The sequence below is a fragment of the Lagopus leucura genome, unplaced genomic scaffold (assembly GCF_019238085.1).
Source record: "Lagopus leucura isolate 7727_CA_CO unplaced genomic scaffold, USGS_WTPT01 Super-Scaffold_100012, whole genome shotgun sequence".
NCBI lineage: Eukaryota > Metazoa > Chordata > Aves > Galliformes > Phasianidae > Lagopus > Lagopus leucura.
In genome coordinates, this window is record NW_024962267.1 from 10,390,419 (window position 1) to 10,406,516 (window position 16,098).

A 16,098-nucleotide genomic window follows, 5' to 3' on the forward strand; every position below is an offset into this window, starting at 1 on the left:
GAAACTCATTCCTGGATTTTCCATCTGGCTCAAAGGCTCAAAGGCAAGGGGCTGAAATTCAAACACCTCTGAACTGAGGGGAAGTCTGGAGCCAGATCCACAGCTGTAGCTTGAGGCCATTCTGAGCTTTTCATGTCAACTTGCTTTGAGAGCGCCGGCTCCATTCTGCACGGTGCAGCTGGGCCACGGGCAGTGCAGCAGCAGAGAGGAATTCCTCTCACACTGCTCACGCAGGAAATTTACCTTCAGGTAAACTGCACTAAGAAGGCTTCATTATATCAGACAGCTGTTTACTCTGCTGAAGACTGTGAGGAGGCCTTCTTTTCTGCTTTTCCAGGACTTTCATCTCCCCTCTCTTTCAGGAGGAGTAGGTGTAGGAAGATTTAAAGCTCTGCCATGCGATTGTCATGAAGTTTGTATCCCATGATTCCTGTTTGTGAGCAGAAATAAATTAAGCACCTGGACCAGCTCTCTCACACTCCCCTCTTCTGAGTACCAAATACGATGAGAAAACTGCTAAGAAACAACCACAATTAACGATGGGGTCACATTTAGTTCAGCACCATCGGCTGGTTAATTGGCTGACTCCATTACAGTTCCCTTATCTGCGTGCCAGCATTGCTTCTAACAAGCTGCTTACTGGGTAATTAATCCTGCCTAGGGCTTAGATCCTGAAGCTGGGTCTGCTTCAGGGGGCTGTGCCATTACACAGTGCAGGGCTGGAAGTGATGCTCCACTCAGAGCTCCTCACAGAGCCTTACCAGGGGTCCATCTGGGAGAGGGGGCATGCAGGGACTTTGCTGGTCTGGAGGAAAGTTGGCCTGCAGTTTTGTGAAAAGAACCCAGACTGTATTCAGCTTCTTGTGCTTGATGCTCCCTGACAAATCAACAGCAATGCAGTGCCTTGAGAAGTCAGCCCCCCTCTATGAAAATGCAGAACATTTTAATGAGGAAAACCATAATGAGATATAATAATATTTACTAAATACTGGGAATGATAACTTCAGAAAGTAATCAAACGGAGATCTGATCAACAGAAAGAAAGAGCAAGATGAAAATGGAGATGGAGAATCATTCTCCTCAGGTGCGCCGGCTAGACACTGGCATAGGCCAGGCGGGAGGGCTCAAGCAGAGACAGCAAGTGGGCAGCTGCTGGCCTGGGAGGTCTTCAATCACTGCTATACCTCCTTTTCACAGGCTGGACCTTTTAAGGTGGTCTGTGACCTTATCTTGGCGAATGGATGAGACAGAAGTGCACATTTTATGCACTCTGATCTAAAAAAGTCCTTTCTGGGATCTCAGATAAGTGAGACCAAGGAAGCATTCACCTCAGCCTTGCTTAGGCTGTGCTGGGGTGCATGTCAAAAAGCCAACAGGAAATACGTACAAAGTGATAAAGGGAAGAAAATCCCCATCTGGTGGAGGTGAATTATTGGAAACATTAATTTGTGTAGCCTCCATCTGGCCAGAGCAGGAGTACCATGCTCCTCCTGAGCTCAGGACCTCCGCACAAGTCCTCTCCGCTGAGCTGGGGTCTGCTCCAGACCAATGAGCCTGAGGATGACCCCGAGCAGTGTGCAGGGCCCAGGATGCCCAGTTCAAAGCAAACTTCAGAGTAAGAAGAGAAGCCATCTACCTCCCAGTCAAACAAGGCATGAAAGGCTTCTTAGCTTGGTTACTTGGGCTACCAGGAGACGGGAGGGACCTAACACAGCTTGCTGATAGTGAAGGTCTGTGGTGGTGCACATCCTGCTTATCCTCCATGAAGCAGGCACACAAAAATCCTCGTTAATCAATCACTTCATAAATCAAAGTTGGACATTGACCTGCAAACTAGTCTTCCCCTAATCACTTCAAGGCAGGTGAAGCAAACACACCAGAGGTGTGAGATAACAGAGATACTCGTGATGAGAACGGATTGCTTCCAGAAGTGGTGCCCCTGGAGGAGGTGGGGAAGGCTTTGTGGCTCAAAAGTGGGGAGGAGAGATCAGCATGATAAAGACTGGGAGCTGAAAAGACACAAAGGGAGCTAGGGAGCATGAAGGGGAAGGCTGAGCAGGGCATGGGGTCAGCAGATGAAGTCCTGAAGTGAAGGAAGATGTGACCCTTGTAATGAAGTGGGGGAAGGCAATCACAGGAGAGAGGTTTGGATGAGCTAGAAAGTGGGGACAGGTGAGATTGCATGGCAGCAAAAGGACAAGATGGTCATGCTTGTTCGGTTCATTTTGCCTGTAGTCATTAGGTGAGAAGCCAGCTTCAGCCACCCTCAATGAAGAGTTACAAACCAAAGAGGTTTGTAGTATGAAGTACGCCTGATTCTGTATGTTCTCCTTCTCTGTCAGGAAGGACATCTGAGCAACTAGATGGTTTTTGCTCTGTGACCACTGGTGCGAGAAGGGAAAGGAGTTCCAGCCCTTACTGTCAGTGTAGGCTGCCATTTTGTTTCTTTCCTGAAACACATCCAGTAGCAATGCTGGATGTGACTCGCTGTCCACCCTTGAAAAGTGTGCCCATTCAACAAGTTCCCTTTTCACCTAGAGAGCCCTTCTCCTTTTTTCCTGTCCTGAGTCAGGTTACCCAACCACCGTGCTCAGCAGACACACTCCTTTTGGAGCAAAGCTCCCTGATGTGGCCCACCCTTTAGGCATAGGGCTCCCAACCCCACAGCAAGGACTGCACTGTGCTACTGCCTTCAGTTTTGCTGGCTAACAGTGCTCACATGTGAATATCTCTCAAATTACTGCATGGATGAGAAGGAGGTTACATGCATTTCTAGCTGTTCAGCTGTGCAACTTTGCAGCTTCAGTTATGCCTGCACTGGGAATATTCCCATTTCATACAACTTTGGAGCTCAGAATCTGTGAGAGGTGAACAGATTTGAAGAAAACTATCTTCAGAAGGCAAGAGGAACTCCAGTATGTCAAAGAACAGACGGGGACTATTGATGTATTTGGTGCTGTGTTTTCAAACTGCTGCCTGCTGGAAGCATATCTGTCATTTGTTTTTAATTCCTCCAGAAGTCTGAACTAAGTACCATCAGATTTACTTAGAAAGAAGGAAGCAACCACTGTTCAAGGGAAAATGTAATGCAATTCTGGTCATCTTAACTTCAACACCTGAAATCTTTGATATCATTACTGAGAATATTAAAATTGGTGAAGCTTTAAATACTGCATTTAGAGCCTCAGGAAGCTGTTCACTTTGATTGCTAATGGGGGTGATGCAGGAAAATCTTGAGACAGAAGCTAAGAGTTTGTTGCTCTCATTGTTACTATTATGATTGTCTAATGCAGGCTGCCCTTACAAATGTACCAGTGAGAAATCACATTGGTTTTCCTCTGCAACTGCATAGCCCACAAGCATCTTGAATTACAAACGCAATCTGTCGCAATCAATAGTCCTGATGTTCTGCCAGAAAGGAATATATGTATATCTTGCAGAAAAAAAATGGTTGGGTGTTTTTTTGGGGGTTTTTTTTTTTCAGAAACTCAATGTTACTCAATGCAATTCTCCGGGGAGGCAAGAATTTTAAGGGGCCAGACACATTCTGTTACCACTGATGGAAACTCACATTTCCAGTGTTCTACTGTTATTAGTATATATGAGTGCACTGTAGCTTTCCGTTGGTCGTTGTTTTGTTGTTCTTGTTTTTCAGTAAGCCTAGCTAACATGCAGTTTCTGTCCATTTGCTGACACTGTGGAAGATCTGAATTTTGTTGATCTGTCCATACGTTGTAAATAATGTGCACACATTTTAACCAGGTACTGTGCTGCCCTGTGAATGTTGTAGAAGCCCCTGACTATCTCAGATGGAGTCATTTGTGTCCTGTAGAATGCAGCATGTAAATCCAGCCAGCAGAAAGATGCATCAGGCCTCTTTTGATGCATCCTTGCCTTTTCCCATAGGTTTGCTCTGTGCATTCCCTCTGAGACAGTCCGAGCTTGCTTACAGATGTGATGTTTTGCTACCAAAACAGTAATGCTAGCACTAGCTCTGTTAGATGCGGTGATACCAAATGTGCTTTGTAAGCAGTGCTCGTGCAGGGAAAGAGGAAGGGATGGAGAGGGCAGAGATGTGTTGCTTTAGCTACCCTAGCCTAGTAAAAGTAGCACCATTTTTGTGTGTAGACGAGCTGAGGAAATGTGCAGGCCCTAGTCTAGGGGACGGGACTTTAAAGCAGTCACTGAAGCCTAGTGTCGGTTTTCAAGGCTGAAGAATATTATTTTATTTAGGCTTCCAGACCAGCCTTGCTTCAGGAATGCACTTAGGTTGTTTTTAAAGCAAACACACAATCAATAGCCTGGTGTTCTGCTCTGCTGTTTCTTGCCAGAGCCCGAGGACCACACATGGGCTTTCCCTCCTCTCCGTCACACTGCCAGGCATGCTCCTGGTAGCGGCAGGCAGGTCTGGGGGATGAACGCAGAGAGCTTCCAAATGGCCAAACAGGCGTCGGACATCTGGGCAGTTTTTGCTGCAAAGTATTTTCCGTGAGGCTTTCCTCCAGGTACCGCCGTGAAAGGACCAACTCACGCCGCCCCATCACGAATGTTATTCAGCCTCTGGCTTCAGTGGGAGTTTTATCTGAGTGAAGCCCAGGCGGGGGCTGCCAGCTTACCTCACCGTCAGTAATATTCCTGGTGGGGCCGAGCGCTGCGGTTTGCCTCCTGACCCCTGCAAATACCAGCGCCGGGAGCAATGGGGCACTGTGCCTCCTGCTCATCGCTGCGGAGATGGGCCCCGGAGCGCACTCGCACAGACCCTTCCTAGGTGCAAGAAAAAGCCCGTTTACCTCCCTCCCGTGTCGGGCTGCGAACAAGGCCCTCAGTTACAGCACAGGACTCTGAAAGCTCGGTTCGCACGGATCGCCTTGCGGCCGGTACTGACTGCGAGCAGCCGCCTCACGAGGTAAAAGAGCCCCGTGGCAGCTGCCGGCCCCCGCAGCACGCAGCCCCGGCACGGACTCCCGGGCTCTCGCGGACTCTGCCCGGGGCTTGAAGGCGGCGCTGCGGGGCCCTTGGCTGCCTCCAGCTGCAAACGGAAACCCGCGTTAGCGAAGAGGAGAGAAACAGGCTGAAATTGGAAGTGACCATTCCATGTTTGATGTTATTCAGAGGAGCCTGTTCTTCATTTAGGACATTAACAGTTGTAACAGAAGCTGTAATATTTCAACAACAGCGGTGATTAGGAGCAAAGAGGCAGCTAATCTCCATCTAAAAAGAGCTAACTAGCCCGTCCTTTAGCCCCTACCGCACCGCCACATTTAAATACCATGAATATTCACCGCTTGGCACCCAGCTGGCAGCTGAGCTGTTTTGACACAAAAACCTTCAAACTCAAAGAGTTTTTAATCAGTCTGCAAGAGAGAGAAGAAGAAAGTGAGAGAAAGAAATAGGAACAGAGAAAATGAATCAATGAGTTCAACGGAGGTGGGGGGGGGGTACTCGAATCCGGTTAACCCCTTCCCTCCTCTGTGTCCACGAGCGCTCTCTGTAGCTGTGCAGCCCACCCCAGGACTGCAGGGATGGAGAAGGAGCACCCCATGCCCCTGGCACCCCCTGAGCCACCCATCCCACTGACTCCAACATGCTTGGGATTTAGCACCTCATGCCGCTTTTTGCTTGTTTCCACATGCAGGAAACATTTGAACTCTTAGGCTGGGCTGTGTTTGTGACTGGCTACCAGTCACTTTTATTGCAGGCAGTGCAATTTCGCTCACAGTATGGGATGCGCTTTAGTGCAGTCAATCTTTGCCTGTGAGAGTGTTCATCTCAGAAGGATGGCTGGCAGTGCTATCTGCTGCCCCCTCCAATGTCCTTAATGGAGTCCCGGAGTTGTCTGCTGTCCACACAACATCCCTTGCTTCAGTTTTTGATGAGATCTTTGCAGCAGGATGAACCACGCAGCTGCAAACACAGAGAATTTTGCTGTGTCCAAGAGGAAAGTGTCCTCCAGCACTTTGAAGGCCCGTGTTTCACCAGCACTGTGGGTCTGGGCACTAACAGAGCATCCGGCAGACTCCATTTCACCTGGGTTGGTTGTGGACACACAATGGCATCTCTGTCAAAGCAGCCTGAGCACGCAGTGCAGAGTGTGTGCAACACTGTGCTGTTATGTCAGCTATGGACTGGTTGTGATGGGCAGCCCGTACCTGAGCTGGCAGGAAGAGTGGGCTGCCATAGGTGGGTATACATGGCCTGCTGCAGTGCCCTCCTTGTGAAACTGATTGGTCTGAACTTTTTAAGAGTATTCAGACTAACATGTCTAGATTTTCTAAACGCATTTTCTAAATGCACTTGGCAAAGCAAGCTCAGGCTGGATCTGTGCTCCATGTCATAAGGCTGTGGCATTTTTGATCTAATATGGGGAACCACTAAGTTAGATTTATTTCATACTCAAACCCCAGCCTAAATGTCAGAGCTCTGTGGCCCAGACTGCATACCTCTACCATACAAGGCAAATGCACATTTGTACCTTGGCTGGCAGAGCATCCAGAGCACAGTAGGGCACCCCTCAAACCTGCTCCTGCTGTGTGCTCATACTACATGGAATGTTGTCTCATCTGTTACACTGAGGTGCACCTCAGAAACCCCTGTCCTTGTTCCTCTCAGAGAAAACCACGGAGATGGTGAAGGATAGAGGCCGGGGACTGATTTAGGCAGATTGTTACATCCACTGCAAAGAGTGTTTGTACTGAGGAAGGGTCTAGCCAAGGCAGTACTGTTCAGACCTTCACAGACAGGCCTGTCCTGAGGGGTGAAGAAAGCAGGAAGGCAGCTGTGGGGAATGCAAGCAAATGAGGCAAACAGGCATCTAGCCTTGGAGGAGCGTACTACTGGCAGTGGAGAAAAAAATCTGGCAGGTAAATAAGAAGAATCGGGATGAGAGCTTGAAAGTTGTGTGCTGTGGTGTGGTGGAGTGCTGCAGTGGAAGGATGTAGAGAAAGCAATGTGGTGGCAGTGCTGCATGAGTCAGATCTGAGCTGCTCTGATCTGTCTGGGCTGGAGGTGGAGCATTATAGATGTCAAGGTATGACCACAAGGAGAAATTAATGTAACCAAGATGGGAGATGAGGGTCTGGGAGCAGGTTTTTCCTGTGTGGGATCCCGAAATCTGGAGCTCTGTAAGATTTATTAGGATTTACTGAAGCTGTGGTGAGTTTTCCCAAATAGAGACTGGGACTCCTCTGGGACAAAGAAGCAAAAAGATTTGGGTTCCACATTTCATTACTGCTCTCCAGATACTCTGATGGTCTCCAGACTCAGATCTCACCCAGCACTTTAAAATTTACAAGCATGCACACAATAGCCAAATGTGCTTTGTAATCTATTCCCAGGCAGCAGCCAAAGTGGCTTTCGCATAGATTGGTACTTATACTCTATTCAAGTTGATAATTATTTTGAATGGAATACTCCCCATGAAGCGCGCCTGGAACAGCATCAAACCCTGCGAGCTGTGGGAGGCACATACATCAGCTGTACTCCAGGATGTATTCTGGAAAGGCTCACAGCTGGGTAGGAGGATCCATTTTCCTATATACTTAAATGAAAAAATAGTACGCGCTTTTCCTCACTCTCTGCTTGCCAACATCTGGCCACTACTTCCAGTGAATGTGCACGGTTGCTAAGAACTGTAACCTGGGCATGCTTCCTTTGCCTGTGGAAAAAATGTAGGAATCTAATCTTCTAGTACAAAACCAAAGTGTTCCAGCTAATGTGTGTCTTTGAGACCCTGAGGACACATATTTGGAATGTTCTGAAGGAGGTGGATTGCATTGTTCTACTCTGCATTCACCTACAGAGTTTTCTGCTGCCTGTATTTACATGCGGTTACTGTGGTCTTTGCTGGTAGGGAAACCCAGGTGGAGCAGAAGCAGCACTGGGGGCACGCTGCCCTGTCCCAGCATGTTGGGAGGGGACCATGGTGGTGGTGTGGGGGTGATTTGGGGATGAGGGTTCAGGTAGACATAGAACAGAAGCTGTGGCCATCTGTGGTCATTAAAATTCCATTACACCTTTTGGTACTGAAGTGGCGGGTGCTAAAGCTAGCCCATGTGCGGCATGGCAGCCCAGGCTTCCTCATGTGGTTTTCTGGGTGTGTTCTCAGCCCTGAGTGGAGCGTGGAGCAGGGACTCACACTGCCAGCCTGAAAGTTGGTGTTGACAGAGCCAGGATGCGGCCATAAGGGTGCTGCAACCCTGTGAGCCTTACTGGTGTGGCATCTTGGCACTGAGAAGCAACAGTAGCAGCACTTCATATCCATCCAAGTTATCTTCCAGGGTCATTTATTTTTTGTCCTTCTCCTGTGGAAGAGGACAGAAATCCAGCATCTCTCTTCGTCTCTTCTTTGTCACATCCCATGCACCCAGGAACTTGCTCAGCACCCCACTGTTGTCCCCTCTGTTAGGATACCACTGTGTCTGCACCCTGAGGGAAGAGCTGCTTGGGCTGGCATCATCTGTGGCGTCCCCACGGCACCATCCCACCCTCATGTGCACCCTGGATGCTGCACAGCATTCTTGTCAGTGGCTGCTGTATTTCATCTCTCTGTGCTGCTGCCTCCCAGGCAGCATGGGGTGCTCTGTGCTAAGCTCTGGCTATACAGTGAATGGGTTAACACTGTAAAATGGTCTTTTTATGGAACCTCTTGGCAACGCAGAAAACTTTCCCATTGCCAGGGTGTTCTTTTTATTCAACAATTTGTTCCCAGAAAGCAACCCATTTAACCAGATTGTCTCTATTAAGGGGTTTCAGCTGCTTTTTTTTTTTTTTTTTTTTTTTTGTGCTTATTTGGTGTGCTGTAAACTGCAAAGCCTTGTCCTACAATAGATTTGTCTGAGGGAACTGAAGTGTGTACTGCTGTGATTCTGCCTGCTGTGGGAGCTCCTTCAAAGCCAGATGTCACATTCAGAGAGTAATCTGTTTACAAACACATACAGGGAACACTTTCAACAGACACCAAACCAACATTCAAATCTTGCAGTTTTTCTTCTTTACCTGCCCACCTGCTCTGCATCCAGCCAGAGCAAGAGAATCAAGTTTGCAGAACCTGGACAGGCACATTTCTTTTATTCAGATGAGGAAAAAAACAGCATTGTTTGCAGAGGGCTGAATTTAACTTCCCAACTGGGGCCTCTCCTCTGTAAGTTCTTGGAGACAGAAAAACACCAACTGCTAGCAAGATAATCCAATTTCCTTCCCTCTCTCTCTGAGGAAGGCTGCCTACCCTCATGCCACGCTGGGTTTCAGTCTAGCGAGAACTTCTCCCGTCCACTCTACCCCCGGCAAGATCCATATCAAAGCTTCAGCCCCCCAGGGTTCATTAGAAGGCATTTATTTCTGCATATTCCTGGGGGCGGAGGAGCCAGATAACTTTATTCACAATGCAAATAGGCTGCCCTTACTTTCAACCCTTCCTTCAAACTGGGAGACATTAAAAAAACATGAGCTCTTCTAAAATAATAAATACATTAATTCTGGGTGTTATATTGCTGGTGCCTCCAGAAAAGTGCCCCAGCACCATTTGATGAGAAAGCCAGGGAAATTTGTTAGCTCTGCTCTTGCCCTCACACCCTGAAATACTGTTAAAAGTTCAGTTGAGTGGGCTGAACCTGGGTCAGAGCACTTGGCTCGTTTAAGAGCAATTGTTAGTCAGGAGTTTTGCACAACAGGACTGAGATGCTTCAAGGGATGAGCCCAATTCTCTCTGCAAATCTGAAGTGCTGGTCTGTGATTTACTAATGGGGAGCAGTGAGTTGTTAAGCTCATCACAATGCAGCATCCTGCTCCCCCGGTCCGGAGGGAGCCAGCTATTAATAAATCAGAACCCAGTGCTAAGCTACAGGGATAAAAGGATCTACATTAATATGAAAATATTAATATCTGGAAGAGCAGATTATCATCTAAATGGGTTAGAATGAGGTAGTGCCATTGTTTAGAAGAAATGGCTTGCTTCAAATCTCATTAGAGCTGCAGTTAGACTGGCAGTGAAGGATACATTCAGACTCCTGAAAGTGCTTTGGATGCTTGGCAAACACGGCAGCTTTGCTGAGGGTTTGCACATCTGCCTGAGGCTCGCCTTTCCTCCTCAGTGCCAGCAGCCAGGACTGTGGGTACTGCTGGGGGAAGGGCTGAGAGTGCTCCTGGTTTGTCAGGTGCTCATAGCACCGTGCTCTTCCCTGCATGAGCATTGCCTGCAGAGACACCAGTGATGGGCTTCTTTGACCCACAGTCCTTCCATCTTCATCCAGAGCCATGGTGGAGGTGGGCAACATGTGCACAATGAGGCCACGTTCCATCTCCCATCTCCCTCACTGATGAAAACTGACAGGTTCTCCATCTAGCCATACTTGCTGTGCAGGGACGGGGCAGAACAAGTGGGGCCACATTCAGGGGATGTTTTCCCCTGGCCTGGACTTCGGGGCATCCCTTACGGGTCACCTGCTCCCCAGCTGTCTGAGGCACCATCTGCTCACAGTTTGCTGCCCTCCAGGCCGAGAGTTCTTCCCAAGTGGTACCAACCGGAGCAGAACCTGCCCCCCACGCTGGCTGTGCTGCAGCCTGGCACGAGCGGGCAGCTCTTTGAGAACATAGTGGGGTTCGTGGTCTGTCTGCATTCACTGCCCAAGCAGTGATGGGCCTTTCTCTGCAGGCTGGGCTGCTGCTTTCCTGGGGTCTCAGCTCGCTTTCACACCCAGCCCCACAGCAGTCTCCTTGTTCTGCCTGCAGGAGCTTCAGACACAGCCCAGAGCATGGGGCCTCGCCGCTGCCTTCAGGCTTGCCTCCTGGCTCTTTCTGCATGGAATCTGCAGTGGGAACAGCATCTCTTGCAGACTGCATGCTTTCAGCTGAACAAAGTCTTGAATTTCAAGTCTGTGTCCAGCTGACTGGCTTTTGAGATGGTTTTGTGTACGGCAGAGACAGTCAGGTGAGCAGACCTCAGCAGCACCCAGAGCAGCATGGTATAGCTCGCCTCACGGCATTTCAGTGCTTGCAGGATGCAGGCTTGTGCCTCTCCCTCATGGCTCTACAACATCCACACAGGCACTACTCAGAGACAGATGTAACAGCACTGCATTTATCTTGCAAGGATTATTCCCAGATTCATTAGGGGGAAAGCTGGCTTTGATAGTACTGTCACATGGGAATGAACTCAGTCATTCTTTTCAGTAGCCATAGAATCTCTTCATCCTCTTGATTTTAATTCCAGTCAAAATGTAAAGTAGCCTCAGATTTCATTAGTGGGGAAAGTTCCACAAAGAAAATAAAACAACTGCTACCAGTGAGAAGGCTGAAATCAAAGTTAGACCACACTGCTCAAAGCTTTTATTTTCCTTTTGCACCTGTGGCTACCAAACAACAAAACTTTCCAGCACATCCTTCAGGAAATTGCCCAATCAGGCCACCTTTCCAGCTCTCACTTGCTTACATACAGATGCAGGAGGACCCGTATATCATAAACAAACTGCAGCCCAGCTGTCTAGGGAAGTATGTGATATTTAATCTATGGAAGACATTAAGAACCTTTTCATAATGCGTGTTTTTGATTTTCAAAAATATTAAGACTGTTCTCTGCATTAATGATGGATTGGATTAAATGTGCCCATTTCCTAGGTAATGCCCCTCTGGAGTTCCACTGGGAACCCAGCGAATCTGGCATTTAAACTGAAGAAATCCCTGTTTAGACTGTGCGAGTTCCCAGAGGGGCCACAGATCTGCATTGCAGCTGCGAAATGCGGCGTCTTTTCTGTCTCTTATCAGAGATCTGTGCTTCTCCTGGGAAAATTCATCCCAAAGGGTTCAGCCCTTGCCAAATTTTCAACTGGATTTCGTTTGTTTATTTTAAATTTCCTTTTAAACATCTGAAACCATCAAAATTAAAAACAAAACACAAACCAACAAAAACCAAAAGAGAAACAAAACCACTATATCTAATTTGGGTGAATGCCTCTCTTTCTGTCTATGTATATATTAATTAATTCCTTCAGGCTGCCAGCTTGTATTGCAGGACTTAGTCTAAAATGGATTTAAGTGACCGAAATTCTGAAAAAGTGGAGTTTAATTGAAAAGTATCAATGTTTTTCTTCTCCCCTGTGGTACTGCACTGTCACCTCACTAATCTTCCTGGTGGCTGATTCACCTGAATTTTAAAATAGTTCATATCGAGCGCTCAGTCATGTGCAAGATGCCGCTCTTCTGGCCCCAGTGCCGTGCTGCAGTGACAGAAAGGCAGTACCCCAGGGCAGGGACCCGAAGGCAAGCTGCCCACCCCAGTCCTGCCTTGTCTCCTGCCATCAGCCTTCCAGAGAGTTTTTCCCCACATCTTCCTTCTTCATATCTATACTGATATATCACACAGAATATCTAGGTTGGCATGGGGCCAGATATCTTGAGTCCAGAACAACTTCATACATTTTTTCCCCAAGTCTTCTACTGTGCTGCAAGGCAGAATTTTAATATGATGCTACATGGACCCTGGAGGCTGTGTCAAGCTGCAAACGCAACTTCATCTCCCTCAGCTTCAGGGGTTCTCTGAGCAAGTGGGAGGGTTGCGCTCTATAAATAGAGTGTACCAATCCATGCTTCATTTTATGGAAAGGAGTGGTACAAAACACACAGCTACAGTCTATTCAGGGAATTTGTTAGAACCTCAGGGACCAGCTCTGCTTACTTCTCAGACGCCTGTTTGTTGGAAATACCAGTTTAACTGACAATTTTCTCAGCCTCAGTATCTTAAAAGTACAGGCGTTACAGATGAGAACAACTTTGCAGACTTTTCCAGTCCTCATGTAGGGTTGTTCTCCCCATTACTGAGGTGTAGTCCATATTTTCTCTCACAGACACCTGCAGCATATGAAACACTTATTTGGTCATTGGCAATTATGACAAAGCCCACAAATGGAAACCTCAAAAGGGCACACTCCTCAGGGAGCCTTGATTCCTCTGGATAAGACCAATCTTCCAGTATATCTCAGCAATAAACATGCCTGTCTTGGAAATAGCTTCAAAATGTGAATGAACTCTCTTTGCTTTAGAAAGAGCTGGTAGTTACATATCTGTATGTCCCATACCATTGTCAAGAATGGTGGTAACATATAACTGTACTGTGGAATGTGTGTGGAGAATCCCAAATTTCTGCCTGTTTCTCATGGCTATCCAGGCAATATTGTGTTAATTGAAGAGAGTAGCAGATAGGAGCAACCCTCCAGCATAAAGTGGATTCTGTGTTTGTATCCCAGCTATTGCAGAGTGCACACTGATTGTTGTCTTTGAACAACTTTGCGACCCATCCTGTTACTCTGGAAGAGACATTGGAATACAAACAGAGGACAAACGACCCCCTTGTCAGCAAATATCCCCCTAAGCAGTAAATAGAGTAGAAGAGTTATACTTGTCCTAGCAGATGTTGCTTGTTAATGTGATCTCACATACAGAGGTTATTGCATTTGACGTTTTTCTGGAACTACTTGGTGAACGTGGCTGTGATGGAGTAAAGGACTGGAATGTGATTTAGCTTTTAAAGATCTGCCCTTGTAACAGTTCATGTCTCTAAAAGATGTACTTCACTGTAAGACCAGCAGGGCCAATGTTGTGCTGTGATGTGGCAGCATCATTGTACTTTAAGTCCTAAGGGCAGTGCTGCATTCAGAACCTGGCTGCAGCTGACATTTGAGTTGTTGCAATGCACTGTTTGGGGCCAGCTGCTGCGGAGCTGGGCAACAGGAGCAAAGTGAAATGCAAGGCTGGATCCTGACCCAGAGTCCCCATTCTTCCGCTGCTAGGAGCACTAGGTTTACCCTACAAGTCTTACTAGGAATGAATGGAACTGCTTTGGTTTTCTTCCAGTCTGGTTGTGCTTTGCCTCATTATAAACTTCCACATGTCCTGTCCTCTCCCTGTGCTATCTCCCAGTCTCTTTCAAGGGCAACACTGGAATGCAAGAGAGGTGCTTTTGTTGAGAGTTGTTCTGAGCCGAGAGGACAGGCAAAAATTAACCTTCGTCCTGCCTGGTGTTTCAAACAGCTTCCACCTGCAGGGAGGGGATGTGTTGAGAATGTGTGAGAGAAAACACTGAAATGGGAGAAAGCGCACAGAAAAGGAGAAAAAAAAGTACAGCGAGGAAGCTGGAGACAAACTTCAAGTTGTGGATTATTTCTCACCCAGGCTCTAATTAGGAAGCCTCTTATAGAACTGTGAAGCTGTCAGGCTGCCAAATGTCAGCGTGTTTATCGGAGATCAGGCAAGTCTCCTGTCTGCAGCACTTACAGTTTGGTGCCATGATCCTCTGGGTTCCTTCCGCCTGTGTGAGTCACACTCAGCACTGGCACATTTTGGGGTGTGCAGGCAGAGCAGAGAGCTTTTCCTTTTCCCTTAGGAAGCCGGGAATGAACCCTTTCCTGAGATCTGGTCTCTTCATCTGGTTCAGTGCAAAGAGGGTTAATCATACGGCTTGGAGCAGCTTCAGCATTATGTGCCATAGTGACTCAGATTCCCAGGGAAATCCCCTGCTTATCTGATGGAGCCTGTTAGTCTGCTAATTGAATAAGCTCCTATTAAAAGTGCTATGTTTTTTAATGACTGCTAACAAAGGGCCAGATTCGGATCTGATCTTTTTGCTTGGGATCATTTTTGCTGATCATCCAGCCCTGCCTGAGCTCTGAGACGGGGCTCCACAGACCTGGGGTCCAGAGCTGCGCACAGTGTGGAGCTGGAAGCGGAGCACCAGCTCAGGGTGGGACAAGTGAGATGGCACTAGGGCATCAAGCCTTCTTCTCTAATGAGGCAAATCTTCCTGACAAGTGATACGCAGGAAGCTTTTAATGGGGAACTTCACAAAGAGGGAGAACACACCTGTGGGACTCTGTGGCACAGCCCTCAGAGGGAAGCGTTGGTTGGGAGACTACCAAGGCTCCACGTAACGTAATTGCTGCAAATATCTAATACGTGATCCAACTCATGCTCTGAGTAATTAACTTACCCAGTGTTGAAATCGGGTTGATTTGTTGATTCTGCATTTGAGATGTTGTCTATGTCTGCATAGGAAAAATGCTTTGTATGCCACTGCATATGCACATTCAAACCTTAATTTTAATTAAAATTATGTGCATTATATCCGTATCTCCTGTTCCTTGTGAGAATAAGTTTGAGAAGATACTTGTCTAATAGGAACCAAAATAAAAGTGGTTAACCTGTGAAGTGCACGTAGCTGGGTCCCAGCTGCTCAGGAAGAAGGGTGTAATCTGCACTCTGCCTGCAGCCGGGCCTGGTCAGCCCCGGGGCTGCTGGCATCATCCTGGGACCAACATTTCCCTTCTTCATCTCACCTGAAACCTCTGCTGACTTCCCTGAGCTTGTGTGACATCAGACGTGAAACATTTTCTAATAGAAGAGGACTTTTTCGTTTTTCCTTGCCGATGGAGGATGGGATCTGGCCACCTTCACCGCCACGTGTCCCCACGCCTGCTCACTTCTTTGTGCCTCCCGTTTGTTTTTCTCCTCTGAAAGTTTTTATTAAAATGCAGGAGCTTCTTTTAGAAGGTCCCACGTATTCATGCTGCTGCGGTGCCGCTGCTTCAGAAGTTTCAGAAGCAATCCATAAACGATGTTTTTTTCACACAATAACAATAGGGAAGTGTCAGAAATCTCAGGCTGCTGCTATCAGAGGCAGAGTCTAAAAAACATTTTTCAGGCTCTTCTCTATTCCCCGCTCCCGAGCTGTCAGACGCAGTGACACGGCTCCATCACTCTGCCACTCGCAGTCCCAACAAACAGAAAATGATTTCCAACTGGCAAACACGCTGTTTACTTTCCAGAAAAATTGCACTTTCCAATCTGACAGCTGATCAAGGGATCTCCTGCTGCTGTCAGCATGAAGGTCTGTTTAAACACAGGGATGGAAGTTTAAACATTTTCTCATTATCACAGAATAAAAAAAAATTAAAAAATAATAAAAAAATAAAAGCATTGAGACTCTCCGACCACCTGCTGTGAGAGTAATGAAGCGCTGTCACATGACCAGCCGGCGAGGACTTTTATCTCTGCCCCAATATCATTACTGAAGTGACACCTGTCACATGACCCACATCAGGGCTTTCATCTGTG

The 16,098-nt window shown here is 47.4% G+C and overlaps 1 long non-coding RNA gene across 1 annotated transcript in view; it reads left to right on the plus strand.

Moving 5' to 3' along the window:
* Positions 1–16,098, plus strand: part of LOC122181686 — a 37,395-nt gene that overhangs the window by 18,743 nt on the left and 2,554 nt on the right. The gene's annotated exons all lie outside the window — the stretch shown is intronic.